Source organism: Dreissena polymorpha, chromosome 1 (assembly GCF_020536995.1).
Source record: "Dreissena polymorpha isolate Duluth1 chromosome 1, UMN_Dpol_1.0, whole genome shotgun sequence".
NCBI lineage: Eukaryota > Metazoa > Mollusca > Bivalvia > Myida > Dreissenidae > Dreissena > Dreissena polymorpha.
In genome coordinates, this window is record NC_068355.1 from 51,290,454 (window position 1) to 51,303,414 (window position 12,961).

A 12,961-nucleotide genomic window follows, 5' to 3' on the forward strand; every position below is an offset into this window, starting at 1 on the left:
TCTTTATGAAATTTGGTCAGAATGTTTATCTTGATGAAATCTGGGTTTGGATTGTATTTGGGTCATCTGGGGTCAAAAACTAGGTCACTAGGTCAAATAATTGAAAAATCTTCAACAATTTGTTTGTGTAGACAGTTGAGGTCACAGTTTTCATCCAATGTTTATGAAATTTGGTCAGAATGTTTATCTTGATGAAATCTGGGTTGGGATTGTATTTGGGTCATCTGGGGTCAAAAACTAGGTCACTAGGTCAAAAACTAGGTCAAATAATAGAAAAACCTTGTGTAGACAATAGAGGTCGCAGTTTTCATCCAATCTTTATGAAAATTGGTCAGAATGTTTTTCTTGATGAAATCTGGGTTTGGATTGTATTTGGGTCATCTGAGGTCAAAAACTAGGTCACTAGAACAAATAATAGAAAAAACGTCAACAATTTTGTTTGTGTAGACAGTAGAGGTCACAGTTTTCATCCAATCTTTATGAAAGTTGGTCAGAATGTTTATCTTGATGAAATCTGGGTTGGGATTGTATTTGGGTCATCTGGGGTCAAAAACTAGGTCACTATGTCAAAAAGTAGGTCACTAGGTGAAATAATAGAAAAACCTTGTATAAACAATAGAGGTTGCAGTTTTCATGCAATCTTTATGAAATTTGGTCAGAATGTTTATCTTGATGAAATCTGGGTTGGGATTGTATTTGGGTCATCTTGGGTCAAAAACTAGGTTAAATAATAGAAAAACCTTGTGTAGACAATAGAGGTCAGAATTTTCATCAAATCTTCATGAAATTTGGTCAGAATGTTTGTCTTAATGAAATCTGGGTTGGGATTGTATTTGGGTCACCTGGGGTCAAAAGCTAGGTCAACAGGTCAAATATTAGAAAAACCTTGTGTAGACAATAGAGGTCACAGTTTTCATCCAAACTTTATGAAATTTGGTCAAAATGTTTATCTTGATGAAAACTGGGTTGGGATTGTATTTGGTTAGTCAGGTGATCGATTCAGGGCCATCATGGCCCTCTTGTTAAAATTAACATTTTCTTTGATTTTTTTTTCAAAGAATACTATCAGAATAGCAAACAGTTTGGATCCTGATGAGACGTGTCTCGTCTGTATCCAAACTGTTTGCAAAGACCTTCAAAATTCGGTTCCAGCACTGAAAGAGTTAAGAGTGAGAAAATTGCCTGTGTCAAAACGCAGGTTCAGCTTTAGTTGAATCCCCTGACAAAGAAACATCAAACTGATTGTTAACTTCACCTGTTATTCCATCACTTTGCTTACAAGCAATATGTTGTAAAATACTTAAATGCATTTAGTATCAAATACGCACTGGTAAAAAAAGTCATAACCTGAATTGATGATACATGTACACTGATTGTAATGCTAAAATGAATTTTACCTTACTAACTAGAGTGGGATTTGCACTCAAGATTATTTATATCTTTGTTGACAATCCAGTGTATTTAATTGGAGTAATAACATTAAAAGCCAGTGGCTTGCAGTTCATGAACCAAATTATTAACTGTTCATGATGACATTCATAGACTGTTCATGAACCAATTCATGAACCACGAAAAGTATCTTTGAGGGCAAATTGTTTGCAGCAGATCAAAGATGAACAGTCATAACCACAAATAGTTCATACAAAATCAAGGCAATTTCCCAAGCTTTCAGAAGGTACTCAACAAATTGGGTTACCTTGGTAACAGGAAAGGTAACATGGCTAAACAACTGCTTTAAAAAGATAATTAATGAGAAAAACAGTTATAAGATTGTTCTTGGAAGTTTTTGGCTTGATGTTTAAGTATTTTAACAGGCAATACTTGATAGGAAAGATGAGTTTAAAGTGATATTTTATGAGGATAAACATTGCATTTTTTTCCAGAGCAAAACATCAAATTGTCTGTTCGAGTTCTTGACACATCTTATGGCAATGTTTAATTCACTCTCTTTTTTTCAAAACGCTTTTTCTTTAAAATTTATCTTGATGTATTTTGTTTTAATCAGATGTGAATATTTAATGTGACTGGAAGAGAAATTTTCAAATCATGTTACTTGATTTATTGTACTTAAAAAGTATAATGATGGCATCTATGAATTTTATGCAGTAAACCAACTTGGTCATGGTTATTTATTGTGATCACTTTTGTCTGTCCCACAGACACATGTCATGCATCATCAAGATTTACCTTTATTAATGATACACAATTAGTTAACTTTAAATTCAAGCAGTCAAAAAATGCCATTATTTATAATCCTGAAGATTTTGAAACTTTTAAAGTAAATTTTGGATACTACTTGTTGAATAGTTGTACATTTGATATGATATGCATTATAAGCTCCAACTAGGCCCAAACAGCGTGGCCCAGCACACTTGCCGTCCCTCTAAGGTCCAACCTATCCCCTTGGTCCCCAACTAGGCCTTATTTTATCTGATCACATAATTTAAATACTGGACAGTTTATTTAAAAATTCAATATATTTATTGCATTTTCTCAGTACAACCAGTTTAATTTATTATAGAAATAATGCTTTTAATGAAAATATATTTAATATATGCATACTTATATAATACATGCTTCTTTTAAATATGTCTAAGAGATTATTTGACCAAGCGCACGAGTTACAATGGCCTTTTTTAACAAATTTTAATTATTAGAGCATTGCCCTTCTCGATTCATAGCTGGAGCACTGATATGCAAGTTTCGTCCCATGGATAACTCTACCAGAAACTGGTTCCAGTTTGCTCAATGCTGTCAATAATGAACTTGAAGGAGGATGTTTGGTATTTATTGGAGAGGAAATTTGTCCTTCAAACACCAGTATGTATCATTCAAAAGCAATCAGGGATGCTGCTAATGGCTGTTTTATAGGGCCAGGAAGATTGTTAGATTTTAGGACTCTGGCACTGGAAGATCTTGAGAGCTTAGGAATGGTCTGTGGAATTAAGGCACTGTCCAGAATTCCTTAGGAATGGTCTGTGGAATTAAGGCACTGTCCAGAATTCCTTTAATGTAATCATTATCAGATTTGAGACCCACTGCAAGTGCTTATACAATAACTGTCAGTTTTCATAATTGCTACTATTCTGATTGAGTTTTTGTTTGTGGATGTGACTAATCAGATATACCAGTATTCATATTACTGTGTGTGACACAGGTTACTGGTCCATGTATTCATGGAGTGCCATTGGGAGCCAGCGAGGTCTTGTACTGAGATCACAGTTCTAAACATTCCAGTTCCTTTGAATAATGCTCACGGAGTTATTCATATCAATAAAATTGTGACACAGTGTTACATTTTTGCACCTTGAAACCATTGCCCATTGTACACAGGTAAAAAAAGGCATCATGGTGAAATATACTTATAACCAAGGTGACCTTTAAACTGTAATATAGAATGATTTTCGTTCGGGTGGGGGTTGTGTGTGTCTAGACTGACAGCAGGTTTCCGTTGTTCTTAGGTGATTGGTAAGTCAGGTTGGGCTGTATTCAGGAACTTTTGTTGATTATTAATCATTTAACAAAATATTTGTAAAACAATACATGTACAAACCAATTCATATAATTTATTAGTAATATGTCATTTCTGACGTATCGTCTTCATTTTTTGTTCCAGTATGTAAATTTTCCTTGGAAGATCACAGAGCCATCTTCCCTAGATAGGCGCAGTATTCAGGCCTTTTATTAGCTGCCATCAATCCAAATTTCTCTCTGAATAAAGCAGTAAATATCATGCAAATTTCTGTCTAGCATGAATAATAGTCTGGAATACTTGATAGTATGTAACAATTAGTTTCTAGGAACTGAGTGCTTCGATAAAAGCTGCCAGTTACAGCGATTTTTACCATTATTTTATATGAATATCAGATAAGATGTATTTTCTTTTGATATGAAAGCAAATTCCAAAGTTTTAATCCAGTGTTAGCATTTTAAGTTTAGCTGTTGTTGCCCACTGGCTTTAAATTGTAAGGTTTTCCTCTGCAATACGCTCAGATTAGCAGATTTATACATAGAAATAGTTAAAAAAAATGTTAATCAACAAAATTACACCCAATGAAAGTTAAGTGCTTCCCTTTCTGAATTTCATCAAATACAGTAATTTGAATGTCAATATTTGCAATCAACAAGCCATTCCTTATCTGGTGTAATGAAATTATGTGTCACTTAAAGATGATATAGTGAACTCCAGTGTAACAAAGGAGTTAAAATTTCCAGAGCATTGCCAATGGTGGATTAGCAACTGGTGCATTGGGCAGTGTACAGTTTTCTTTTTTCCATTATCTGGAAAGTTGTCCTTCTGATTAGAAATTTCATCCAAAAGATTCAAAGTTACAATGGCTAAATGAAAATTGTTATTTTTAATGTCAATAGTTATTATCTGTATGGCCAAGCGGCATACAGATAATTAGATAATTAAACAATTAGAAAGCTTAAAATGCAGAATTTGCAAGAAGCTGAATTTACTGAGTGTTTTATAGCCAGGTCTTAATATTGCATGGATCAGACTCGCTGTTGTTTATTGACAGTGCAATAATGCCTCATAATTGTTCCAATTATTGAATTGGTTGTTCAGGCATCAGGAGATATCGCAAAGAACTCGCTCTTATGCAGGGAAAGATGCAGCTGTCTGATTGCAGGATAAACAAACGCTAGACTGAATGTCTTCCTCATAAGAACCGCACATTGTGAATGATGGTATAATAGCTGCAGTTTTTCATTTAATTGAAAAGATCATGTATCAGACTTTTAATTTTATACCTGAATGTGTACATCTTATACAAAATAGATTAATATTTGCCAGTCTAATTGGATTTTTATTTCCATTATAATGTATTCAGAATTTCTTCCTAATGTTTTTGAGGTCACATTTACTGATTGCCTGAACCTCATTTCTAGCCCATTTGATATGTTTATGGCAAAATTATGGACATTAATCAATCCTAAAGCATTTGTTTTAAGATTTGCTTATGTTGCTATCATAATACAGCATTGCAATATTCTAGTTGCTTAATGTATAATAAATAACTGTAATATGCATTATCAAACCGAGATTTTGTGCTGTACATATTTCTTTTTGAGAAATAACTGTCTAATGTCCATATTCAATTTTGACAGATATCATTTTTCTGGCAATTAGGGAACATGCATTATAAAATAATGCACTCACATTGGTGATGTTTGTTCATAAATGTCGAGGCATTATTGATATTTTGTTGTTTCACTTTCCTTTACAGTCTAGTAGTAGCCTTCTAGGTTTTATTCCTAGTTGATTATTGTTTTTCATGGGAGCTTGGCTATAAATGTGGCGTCAGCAGTTTTCGCTGGCTTTTCCATGTTCTGGAATTTTAGAAAGGACGTAAGAGCCCTTAGAGATACTTTAAACATGAAAAGGTGACATGTTGAATTTGATTCAAAAGGATTGGCAGGATTACAATTGGTTTATGCAAGGAAAATTCTACAAGGTACAATGGAAGTATTTATGTCTGAATTTTATGTTGGTACAGTCAATATGCGTAATTTTGTAGATGTATTTTTACAAAGCTTTTATGTAAGTGTTTATTATTAAGATATTTTAGAAGTTAAATACATGACAGTTTTTTTTGTGACTAAGGGGAAGGCATTACCGTTCAGGGCTCAACATTAATGGTTGTCCTATTGCCCCTGGCAAGTAAAAGTTGGGTCCGGGCAAGTTATTTTACAATCTAGTTGTCCGCCCAGGCAAGTGCAAAAAAGAACAAAGAGCATTTAATTTAGACTTAAATTAGACTTAAATTGCTGTAATCATTTTGTTAAATGTGCCCCCAAAAAGGTTTTGTGGTGTATCATTTTGATCTTTATTTAAGAAAAATATGAGGTTTACAGTTAATGTGATTTTTTATGTTTGGGCAAGAGGCTTTACGTTCAGGGCAAGTAGATTTTTTAGGTACTTGCCCGGAAGGGCAAGTTGGTTTTTAGGTTAATGATGAGCCCTGCCGTTTCAGGCCTTTTCTTGGCATACCTAGGGGTTAGTTTAACGGACCCATTTTCAAAAGAAAATGGTAAACCAATTCCCAATTTAAAAAGAATCCCAAGTTCCCCCCCCCCCCCCCCCCAAAAAAAAAAATGTTGTCTTTTAAAGAAATTCTAATTATTATTATGCCTCAATTGTATATTAATTACATGATTACTTGATTTTTAGAATATTTATATTAAATTCTTTAATTGATTTCCGTTTTTTTTTGGGGGGCGTATAAAACAAACCTTTAGTAAATTTCATGTTTGGATGGTTATAAGAGACATGCATAGATTTCTATTCAAGATTTTAAGATTGGCTGCATGCATATGTAATCACAGGCAAGTTGACAACAATAAAACATCAATAAAAGCTTGTGGATTTAAGTGAATGGAAAGGTCCAGAATGTGACAGTGCAACCTAACAAATGGACTGATTTTAAATGTTTTGCAGAGCAGTCTTCACAATCATTATTGAATCACAGTTTCTGCATTTTGGTGTGTGTGTATTTAAATAAGGTTCTTTTGCACGTAAGGCTGCATTATGACATTTGTAAGGACTTAGAACTTATTCATGGTCAGACCTAAGATCCTATTCACTAATTAGAGTCACACATATTGATTTTGTATTATGCTTTGGTGCATAAGTTGGTGCGCGTGGTACATTGATACAAAGCTATCCTGGCTGCTATATTGCAAAAAAAATTATTGCATAATCGTAAATAATTATAATAGCCGCCTTTTTTTTCTCCAGAAAACTACACCTTATAATCTTACAGACTGAAGGGGCTGTTGTCAAAACAACACAAAGTCGGTAATGGCAGATATGAACAGGGTAGAAGATTATTTTTTACAAAAATTTAAATGTTAGAATAAAATATGCAAAAATGTCTTTGTTTGTGTTTGTGCACTTCTACATTGACAGCTAACATTGGGCTGTTGTTCACATAACAGATACCTGGTAAAGGTAGGTGGCAACAAGGTCTTTTCCACGTGTAACGGTAGGTGTGAACAGGGACCTCTGGGTGTTTTCCAGTTTGGTCCAAAATTTTGGCGCTTTCATTGTACATCACATTCTCGTTTGGTTTTAGTGCCCAAAAAATAACCCCACTTATCCAACATAATAGATGAGCAGTTTGATGTCAATACTGACATATCTCACTGACTGTAGACCTTTCTTCCATTTGCTACAAAGTTTTTATTCAGCATTCAAACTTAAAGCCAAGGCTTTCCCTAAAGGAGAGTGATGTACATGAATTCTTATTTTCGCATGCATTACACAAAATGCATAAGGACTTTATTTGTTGCTAAAAAAATTACAAAATTGTCAGAAAAATATATTGCTATGCAACCCATGCTCGTTATCATTTATCATAATGTTGCTTCCTCTTTTGAATACAACATTAAGGTTTTCAATGACCCGGATTATAATACATGTAGATCACACAACAGTATATTGTTTTTGGCCTGTCTGTCTGTAATTTTATCTGTCATTGTATGTGTGTGTCTGTCCCAAAACTTTAACCTTGCTCATAACTTTTGCAATATTGAAGATAGCAACTTGATATTTGGCATGCGTGTGCATCTCATGGAGCTGCACATTTTGAGTGGTGAAAGGTCATCCTTCATGGTCAAAGGTCAAATATTGAAGAAAGCAACTGGATATTTCGCATGTATGTGTACATGTATCTCATGGAGCTGCACATTTTGAGTGGTGAAAGGTCAAGGTCAAAGATCAAGGTCAAATATATGGGTGGAGTCATTGTGTTTCACAAACACAGCTCTTGTTGTTTTAGCTTGAAATATTTTTTCTTCATTTAGGAATTTTAAAAATTTGGTGCGCGCTATTCATGTGGTAGCGCAATATGTGGATTTCTTCAGTACCCCCCACACACACATTACCCTTGTTACAGAAGTTATATTTAGTAAAGGAAGGTATTCTTTTGTAAAGCGACTTATTATTATTTTGAAATAGAGATAATATCCTGAAAAATGAACACATGGGCAACAGTTGATATTCTAAATACTTAAATTGTGATTGATATCATTTTAAATATGAAGTTAATGTGACAGAAATAACAACTTTTTAATATGCCTCCAAACATTCTTATCAGGCAAAATAATCATGATCAACATTAATTTTTTTGCTCTTTATGCATGTTTTATTGTCAAGACTCCATGTTAGATTTTATCACTGGCCCATGCACCTATATGGTGACTCAGGAGAGGAAATAGTCAAATGAAATTTAACAATAAACCCAATGAATGGAATAATATGATCTCCATTATAATTTATAAGTTATCGCTTTTCTTTGGTGTAATCAGTCTAAAAAGTTTATGTTTTATTTCTGGAGCAAAAAGGTGAATTTGGTGCAGTTTTAAAGACTTAAAACACTTTACTTAGAATGGCTAAATCTTTCATGCAACGAGGGTAAACAGGTCTTTTGAAATTTGAAACCTTCCACAGGGCTATAGATAACTTTTGGGGTATATTGGGTAATTCCACCCCTGTTTTTGACAACAATAGGGTTTTTGTAAATTCAAAAGAGTTTTAGCAAAAATGTTCACCCCCTACTTTTGAGCTTAATAGTGTTTATCAACCCCCGTTTTTTTAAAACTCAATTGGGTAATTTAGGGAATGACATATGATATAATAAAAATCTACAAAGGTTACTATATTATTTATACATATGGAATTCAAAAAGGTACCTGTACATAACAACAAACAATTACTGAATTTCTGATCAAAGTGCATTCATTTATGCGATGAATTAGACTGAGTTCGTGAAAATCGCTGCACAATTGATGAAGTTATGGCTGTTCAAAGCGATGCATCCCGTTTTGGGGTCATTTTGAGTTGAATACCTTGAAAATGAAAGTAGAAATTGGACGCTTCTACGAAAAATTACAATAATACCCCAAAGATTGATAACCGCTTGAAAGACTGCCTTCTTTTCTTCATAGGACATTATATAAACTATCCAGTATTTTTTTTTATGGAAAATGACCAGTCTTTAAAATGTGTTCGTAAGAATTGCGTTTTGTGACGCAAGGTTTTTTTATGAGAATTACATTATTAAATTTGTATTTGCGTTTTTGTACGCTTTATTTTGAATTTAATAGTGTTTGTGGTTATTTTAATTGCGTAATAACGCAAATACGCTTGTTATCTATAGCCCTGCTGCCAGCTTGAACTTTGGACTAAATGGCAAAGCTTATCCACATATATGTGTATTATTTTACTGTTTAATGCTATGATAGATTACACAAAAATTCTAATCTAGTTTTATTTATAACAATATCATATTTATTATGTCTAGGAATAATAAAAAACAATGTGAGAAACCATAAGTACAACTGAAAACTGGTTTGTTTATGTTTTGCAGTATATAGAGTGTTGGTCATCCGTTGTCATGATAATTGAGACCTATATGCCTTAAGGGCTGAAAATTTGGTTAATTGCCGTAAGGGAGATAACTCCTAAGACTAATGATCCTTCCACCTTGCCTGTGATGCGACAGTTTATTGTTTCAGGGTGCATTGTTTATCGCCAGATCAAAGGCAAGTGCACAAAAAATTGAACCCTTTTTGTTATTCATTTCACTAACAATTATGATGTGTCCACTCTAGTTTTAAAATTGTATGATAACATTTATCATAAATGTGTTCTGGAGTGTAGGACTTAAGAGCTGCTTAATGTTGTGCTTTTGAAATGTAGATGGACATTAAAGTGAAATTGATATTTATTAAGTAAATGATATATCTGTATATACTGTAAAATGTAAGTATGTCATCATTGAAACAAATATGAAGATGTCAGAAACTGATATGGTCTTATTACAGACCAAAATAATTTGGATGTCAGATGACTTATTCATATGAGATGTTGACTTAGTCATATGAGATGTTGACTTATTCATATGAGATGTTGACTTATTCATATGAGATGTTGACTTATTCATATGAGATGCATGCAATTGCAGTGTTTATCAGAACATACAATTGCTGAAATGTTAAGACTTTAGAGACATGTATATCACTTTCATGCTGATTTATATGGTGGTTTAATTGTTGTGTTTAGCCAGAGTGACTGTGGGTCTTCCCCTGCGAAGATTGTTAGAACTGTTCTATAACATTTCTAGAATTGTACTGGAACTAATGACTAGAAGTGTTCTGGAATCATCCTTAAAATGCTCTAGAACGATTTAGAACAGTTGTTGAACGTTAAATGAGAATAATTTCTAGAACAATTTGTTCTGAAACAGTTCTGAAGGTTTGTTCTAGAACAATTCTTGAACTAGCGTTCTAGAACTATTCCAGAATTTTTCTTGAATAAATTTCCAGAACTGTTATAGAATTGTTCTAGAAATTTTTCTCATTTAACGTTCAACAACTGTTCTAGAACAATTCTTGAACTATCGTTCTAGAACTATTCCAGAATTTTTCTTGAATAAATTTCCAGAACTGTTATAGAATTGTTCTAGAATTTTTTTCTCATTTAACGTTCAACAACTGTTCCAGAATAATTCTAGAACATTTTCAGTATGATTACAGAACAGTTCTAGCCGGTGTGTTCCAGTACAATTCTATAAATGTTTAGAACAGTTTCAAAGGGTTGCTTCAAATAAGTCTGGAACAAAGTTCTTAAACAGTTCTGAAAATGTCCGTAAACAGTTCTTTTCAATCTCTTCGGAGGCATCTGATGGGATCAGGCTCTTCTGTGTACAGAAATTGTCACGAGGCTCTGTAGGTGTTTGAGCACTTTGCTCTGAAAACATTTAGATAACAAATGTAGTCACATCTTAAACTAAACAAGAAGTCTAAATGATCCAGCTGGACAGTATTACAAATATAGACATAACGTCTTTTTATTTAGTCAATATTGAGTGTACTTATTATCAAAGTATTTAAACAAATAATTACACATTTGATCACAACATTAGTATTTTCAAATTGAGAATGCTTCAATACAGCAAACCTTGTAAGTAAACTGGTGATGGATAACACAATTTGACATTCAGCACCAACTTAAATACGAACGCAATATATTCAAGACACTGTTGCAGGTTTTTATGATTTGAACGCATTAAATACTGGATTTTATATATTTCTAAGGGATTAAAATAAAAAGTATTAGACAACCAACATACTACTGAGATTTTGCTTTGCAGCATTGTTCGTCAGGTCAATATCTTCGGAGGCATCTGATGGGTTCATGCTCCTCTTTACAGGCAACTTATCACGAGGCTCTGTTGGTGTTTGATCACTGAACTCTAAAATCATTCATGAAATGTGTTGAAAACCAAACTTGAGCATTGTGTCATGCGATCATGAATACTTTGTTTTAGACCATCAAATTTCACATTTGGAAATTCTGGCTAGACTGAGTAGTTACTCATACAAACAATTAGCTAATGTTATCGAACGTTTGTTAATCAGATTTTTTTTTCAAATAAATTCACTCACCCCTGGCTAGTGAGTGAGTGTGAAATTTGATAACTGTGAACAATGTGTTCATGTTTCATTTATAACAGGGAAAAAATCATATATCTATAGGCAGTGTTGACCAACTGATAAAAAAAATACTTATAATAACACTTATTCAATGGAGGCAAATTGAATTTCTTGAGTCTCATTTAAGTGTCCAACTCACATGCATAAATATTAAAGCCTGTAATTTTGGACTGCCTGCCTGTCACTGAACTGTGAACATGCCTTGAAAATAATACCTACCTTGAGTTTTTTTCCTATCTTAAGTTGCCTCGAAAGCATGCTTAGGCGGTCGCTTTGCTTGCTTCAAGAGAAACCTCGTCATCTGTAATCAACAGTATATACAAATTTTAATATTATTATTATGACAATATATTTATTTACAAGATTATTTTTCGTTATCCGAAAATATGATTGCCCGAACCTGTACTATTTACAACAAATTGTTTAACAATGATCAGGAAGACCCCTTAACTTTAATATTGATTTATTTCAATACTTTGTGTTTTTTATCAATACACAGTGTTATAAACAGTAAGTGAAATATACTTGCTCTACGGCGATTGAAATATGAACATTTTTAGGGGACATTGTTAACCGAGACACCGCCTCGTCAAATAGGTCCGCGTTGAGCGAACTGAAATATCATTTTGCGGTATTCTCCGACAGGAATTTATTAACATTAGTGACGAGGCGGGCTTAACGCTTTCAGTCATAAAAAAGTGTTCGCCCCATTCAAGAACCTTTTAGATTGGTACCAAAAGTTTGGCTATCAAACGAATTTACTTACGATGGATTTCACTGATCACCGCATCGTATGTTTGTTTTTGGTAAGTGGCTTTGATGAGATCTCCCTCCTGGTAGTGAGCAACATCTATTTTGGGTGCGACTGCATTTTGTGGTTCGATAAAGCTAATACGCGATTGAACAAGAAAATAACGTCTGCCATTTAAAAAAAGCGCGCTTATGTGCACCCGACTGTTTTTCGTTAATGCTGCTCCGCTGACAGTCTACGTAAATAAAATAAAAACCAGTCAGCTCTGTTTTGTGAATTTTGGCCAATGAAATTATCTCTTACATTTGGGGTTAGGCTGGGTAGATTTTCAGAGACCCGTATGATGCGGTGCTAAAATAAGCTTTGGAATTTAATTTTCCAACTTAAAACTAATCCCTCCTTACTAAATTCATATCTTCATGTTAAGTTAAACGACACATCGAAAGGAAAACCATCTTCATGTATCGGAAAATGGTAAGTACCAGTGCTTGATATGTGATAAAGAATAATCAACCAGACAGAGAGTTCTTACGATGCTGGCCGGTAATCTTGCGCAGTTAAGGGTCAATTGTTTTAAAAACATGTTCTTTTATAAATTGGCAACATAATATCTAAATTTATTATGAAAATTATAAGTTCATGTGCTTATTAACACAAAAATATCTGATTAATTCAGTGAAGAATTGTCCGATTTGATTTCAAAAC

General features: G+C 33.5%; 1 protein-coding gene and 1 long non-coding RNA gene across 4 annotated transcripts in view; one reads left to right on the forward strand and one right to left on the reverse strand.

Moving 5' to 3' along the window:
- Window positions 1-12,961, forward strand: part of LOC127880545 (prickle planar cell polarity protein 3-A-like) — a 101,182-nt gene that overhangs the window by 27,356 nt on the left and 60,865 nt on the right. Inside the window, exon 1 of one of the 2 annotated variants that reach the window (XM_052427879.1) lies at window positions 9,614-9,772. The exons of the other annotated variant lie outside the window; for it this stretch is intronic. The gene's annotated coding sequence lies outside the window, so the exon portion shown is untranslated. Of the gene's footprint in view, window positions 1-9,613; window positions 9,773-12,961 lie in introns of those variants that run through there. 2 annotated transcript variants of the gene reach the window in all.
- On the reverse strand, window positions 10,724-12,423 carry LOC127880576 (uncharacterized). 2 transcript variants are annotated; one of them, XR_008049623.1, is made up of 4 exons: window positions 12,272-12,423; window positions 11,725-11,806; window positions 11,142-11,264; window positions 10,724-10,759 (listed from the first exon to the last, which is right to left on the reverse strand). It is a non-coding gene; the product is annotated as an uncharacterized LOC127880576 (long non-coding RNA). The 2 variants fall into 2 exon arrangements; XR_008049632.1 differs by lacking the exon at window positions 12,272-12,423 and adding an exon at window positions 12,031-12,242.